Source organism: Acyrthosiphon pisum, chromosome A3 (genome assembly GCF_005508785.2).
Source record: "Acyrthosiphon pisum isolate AL4f chromosome A3, pea_aphid_22Mar2018_4r6ur, whole genome shotgun sequence".
NCBI classification, from domain to species: domain Eukaryota; kingdom Metazoa; phylum Arthropoda; class Insecta; order Hemiptera; family Aphididae; genus Acyrthosiphon; species Acyrthosiphon pisum.
Window position 1 is genome coordinate 26,184,614 of NC_042496.1, and position 6,000 is coordinate 26,190,613.

Here is a 6,000-nt window from a genome sequence, read left to right on the forward strand (position 1 = left end):
TTAATATTAGATATATTATTATTCATGCATCGCAGATAAAAATTGTTTCAAATTAATTGATCAACTATCACCATCATCACACATATGGTGAGGTATATTTGATTATATTTACATTTTTCTCAACAATTATACAGATATTCAAAATATTAAAGCATACATCATATTCGTAAGGACTAAGGTCCTGAGATACGTTCGTCACAACAACTTTGACGACATCGCACATATTATTATTATGAAGATGTCGAAATAATCTGAGTGCATATAAGTACGTAATTGGCAAAAATTATATTATTTTTTATACAATGTACATGCGTTGTTGTTTGATCAAACGGGTATAAGAAAGTAGGTAATATAAACGGGTATAAGAAAAAGTAGGTAATATAAAAACACTGACTCTCGCATACACATACACACAAACACACACACACACGTCACGTCAGCACGTGCGTATAAAAGTATAGCCGTATAGGTAATAGGTATGTCCATGAATTAAGCATGTTATTCATAATTACCATTCATGTACCTACCCACAACACTTATGTCAACAATTAGAAAATAATTTAATAATTGTTCACAGTGTTAGTTGATATTATTCTTTAGTTATACCAAATGTATTACATAAATGTAATATTAATGGTAGATATTACAAAATTAGGAAATCGATTTTTGAAGTTGGCTATCACACATGCAGAATTGTTTTTATATACAATTATATAGATTAGATGAGTAAACTTTTTATATAAGACTTAATTTTGTAGCATTTTAAAATGCAAATATTAGAAAATTAAATATGAAAATATTGCTGAAAGTATTCACTGAAGTCGAAAATGTATTATACCAAATTACTATAAGTAGATTCAGCATTCGTTGGCATTATTTATAGGGTAAAGAGAGAGAGGTCAGAGGTGAGAAGCTCATTCTCGCAAAAAATAATTAATTAATAATGTTTATTTTATTTATCTTAGTAGGTACTCCTCAAATTGTGTCTGTGATAGCTTTAAAATCAACATTTTACCAAATAAACTGCTATAATAATGATAATGGTCAATATTATACAAGATACATTTAGGTGTATTATATTGTGAAACATAAGTGATTTACTTGATAACTATTAGCGTGTTAAAGTACGTAATATTAAATACTATAATGTTAATTAGTTTTATTAGAATATGAAAATCACAAACGCGTTTGGTCACAACGTTTCGAAAGCATGCGGCGTACGCTTGCAATAAAATAAGATTTTTACGTGTAATTGAAGGTTAAAAGGTATAATAATTGTATTTACACCTGTTTCATTTATTATTTTGTTCTGTTTGTTTTCTTGCAGATGTTAGCACGGACGTAATATTCTTGAAAAAATGTGTATGTATAGAATTGGCCCAAAATTATTTTACAGTTGTTGGCCTCGAAAACATATTTTTAAAACAGAATGGTCATTGACCATATTATTATCAATTATAATATTTTCGACATAGGTACATGCAGTGGCGCCGACTTGTTTTTCATTTGGTGGGCCAAAGTATAAAATTAGTTACCACCACCACCCACCACCCACATGATTATATTGTAAATTGAACTATCACAAAGCAAACACTGGGGCGAACCGCCCCATAAAAAATACGCGTTCGGTGCCACTGGGTACATGCATTATTTTATTATTAATATGACGTGTGTGATGGATGGTCTAAAATGTTAATCAAACTGACAAAATATGGTTTTATTATGACAAGTATCAAACCTTACGTTGGTAATATACAACCATGTACCAATACAATATACAATATATTGATAGCAAGATTTCTAGGAATACTTAAAGAAAATTAATATATCCAAACAATAATGAATAAATTATTCATATTTTTTTTTTTTTTTTTTTTAATTTATATCGAATGATTACTGGGCCTCACTGAGAAAAACTCAAATATATATAAATTATATCATATATAAATTATTAAACTAACAGAAAGTGAAGAGTAAAAGTGATTCTAATAATAAATATATTTTTATTTAATTAAACACAAGTTGATTTAGAAGCAAAAGCTGGAAAAGATCTTCATTCTAAGAATTTTTTATTCTAGATTCACGAACAGCAGATAAAATGATTGTCGATTGATGATTAAAAAAGAAAAAAAGAAAAAAATATACAAAAATAGTCGTAAATGGTCAACAGTCTTCCAGCCCCCTCGATAAAAAAAATGAACGTTTTGAAATTTTTTGTTAATATTTATAGCTCACTATATTCGTAAGAATCCACAGGACAAGTTTCGATATTCACACGACAGCTGGTATAATAATTAGAATCCTGAATTTCGATGATGAATGACTTGCTATAAATTAAAATATGATTTTCGACTTCACACTTTTTTGCACACAAAAAATACTATTGCCGCTTCACTTTGCAGCCACACAACGACGTGTCAGCAATCCACCGTGGGTTTTTAAATTTAAAGTCATACGACGGTTCAACAGTATATTTTTTAAACTAAAAACGGTTCGTAATTTCCTTTTCACCATTCATTTATAACATGACAGAGATGGATACCTACGTGGAAACTTCAAAATGCCAGCGGTCGTATGAATATGCCAATTAGAATCGATCCGTATAGCCGACAAGCTATATCTGGTCGCTGATCGTAGGATCACGGCCGGGATAACCGTAACGGTGCAGACATGGGGAGAGTATCCGTCGTCACAAGGGTTGAGAATTGACTCACCCGTGTACCAGAGCATCGTGAATATTTCCTCATCAATGGTACCATATTTTCGTATGACTGCAGAGATGGACGCTCTCGCGGAAACGCCAAAAATTTCTGAAACCTCCGCATGTTCGCTCCTTGATTGACGCGCTGGACTTGGCCGTCGATCGTAAGATCTCCTCGACTGTCAGGCTACCGTTGCGGCGTGAACATTTCCGGTCGTCCACAGAGCTGAGACTTTAGTCACCCGTGTACAATGGAGTTAAGAGTGAAGACTGTCCCACCCGTGCCAGCGGAAATCCTACAGAAACCTGCATGATCGCAAATCCACATATGGAAGAGGTCGAAAAGATTCACTTGGAAGCGAACGTTTAACGCTGCGCGCAGCAGTTGTTTCTAGGAGAGTTTTGTGTACGAATAATATTTACCAAATTCGACCATCTTCCCTACCATCGTGGTCACAGCTGTGTTACCAGTTACCGCCGGCCACCTGCAGTTTTTGGAGTACCATTGTGCCAGGCCCGTCAAAACGCGTCTCCCGCTGTGTTCACCAAACAGTTCGTCCAACTCCGACTCCGTTCAAGTTCGTCATTGTGCACGTTCGCACGTCTAACTTTTTCGTCATCACGTTTGCGCCCGTTAGTGCGTACTTCGTGTACCGTCGCGCTTTGGCTCTTCACCGCGTGTTTTGTCCAGCGCCGTCGCGCTTTGGACTTCGCCGCGTGTTTTGTCCGGCGCCGTTTGGTTTTATCCCGACGTCCATCACTCGTCCCGTTACGTTTGCATACTCGTGTTTTGTCAAGCCATCGTTTTGCGCTTGTCAAACGACACGTAACGTGGTTTTTTTGTTTATTGGTCGACAAGTCGATCAAAACTTGGGTGCAGCCCCAAACCGCGTGTACAGACGACGTGTCATGCCATATTTTATGTGTAAAAGTTGTTGTTTCTGTTACTGTTGCGTTCGTTACGTCGTCGTTCTGACTAGTATACCTATCAGACGATGCGTCTCGTTCTTTACACGCTTAATCAATTATTTTTCACCCGGCATAGTTGGTGTGCGCCGTGTCCTCCCCTATTAGATGTCAGATGTAATGCAGTAAGTACACTTTTATTTGCTGTCCAATGCTTTCTGATACCATTAACATGTGTTCATACAATTATGTTTATGTGTTTTAGAATTTTACATCCTATTTAAATAAGTACCTGAGTTGTAATCACATGTAAATTGTATTATTTTAATATTAGATTAGCTCAAATGTATTTAATATTAAAATCTGCATGTGCAACTGTGCAATTAACATAACATAATATGTTAATAACGCGTATTCAAAAATATTTAGCACTTTGAAAATGTGATGTTTAATAACGCATTACAACAATAAATATGGTTTAAATATGTTTTTTTTTTCAAATTAAGATTATATTATTCTTTATCGAGTTATCTATATAGCATTATAGTATAAATATTAATTCTTTTTCGTTACCAATATTAAGTTTAAACCGATAATTTGAATTTAGTGGGACATACTGGTTTGTGAATACAAACATTACTAGGTAGTAACTAGTAACTCCAGATCACTTCTGTTTTTTGTTCTAGTATATAAAAATGGTTGTTACTGTTATTGTTATTTTATTATTTTGTAACTACTATATAACTACTTAATCGTATTTTATTTATTACATTTTCTTATAGATGATGCTTAATCATAATTAATTTTGTTTTATTTGAAATGTTTTGATATTCTTCGGTTATATTTGGTTACGAAAAAAATAAACAATTAATATAAATACAGATTTTTAAAAAGAATCCATTCTTTACCGGTTATTTATTAAGTTTTTGGTAATTTAGGTACCTATTTGAGGTTCGAATATTTTTGAGTTCATCCTAATTTGTGATACTTTTATTGAATATTAACTGTTTGGATTTGAGTTCACAGTATATAACGAAAATAAAATATATTATTCTGAATACCATACGCATAAGTTAATTATTGTGTAATTAAGATAAATTATACCTAAAATAGTACATAATAATTCATAATTATAATGCGTCATGCGTTATGCGAAAGAAACTATATATATAAAAAACGTCATTAATAATTCTTATAAATAATATTTTCCCGGTTGACGCGTTTTCTTCGAATGCTGTAAATATTATATACTAATACTACCTTCTATCAAGCATTATTATTTTTTTTTTTTAATCGTAAGTATATTATACTTATAAAATTATCATACTAAAAATCACATTATGAAACTATTTTTATACATCGTTATTCATACGGAAACATTTTGTTAATAATCAAACAATTAATAATATTGAACAAGGTATTTTACAAGTTTTTTTTTATAATACATGCTATTAATAGCTAATAATTGATATAGATTAATTACATTAAGCCACTAATCATAAATCCAAAATATTAAAATATAATATGAAATATCTAAAATAAATAGCCTTTTTTTCCTCATCTATAATGATCACAATTTTATTATTATGTCACCAATGGAAATTCTAGCTATTATTCGATTATCGTAATCTAAAACGAAATTCAGTTACCCTATAAAAACTTATATATATGGATTGGAAAATAAGCTTATTAAAACACCCTACGAGTCTCAAGGAATCCTTTTGATATAACTTTTATTACAATCAGTCCATTAGTTTCTGAGATTAGTCATTAGTCAAAGCTCATTTCACGTTTAAGTAGGTAACTATATAAGAGATTACATGTTTTGCAAAACCAAATTGTAAAAGATAAGATAATTTAAATGTCATAGGTCATAGGTATAGAATTAACATTACTTGTATATGTTTCAGAATTAACTGAATAATAGCAGGTTAAATGAATCATCCTGTAAGTACTTTAGGTAATTGGCAAAGCTGTGCATTGTGCAATAATGCTCGTACAAAATATAGGTATATGCATGGCTCACATTAAATTTTATGTTAAAACCTTCGCTTTTATCCATATGGTGGGCATGGACCAATTACGCCAAAACAAAATTTGTATTTTAGGGTCAATATACCAATTGCGTCTCTTATATTTTACGGTAAATATACCAATTGAGCTTGTATTCAAATTTGCCGCCTGGCGGCTATCTTCAGATTTAGAAATATTGTTTTTTGATCTAATTCCATCAACTTCAACATAAACACACTAAAATGCTTGAAAATTAAAACTTATTTATTGATCAACTGATTACTGGTTAGAGTGACTGGTTATAATACACTTTATAAAGGTATCGGGAATTTTATAAAATGTTATTATTATTACGGACATTTGATCACGGAAATATGCAT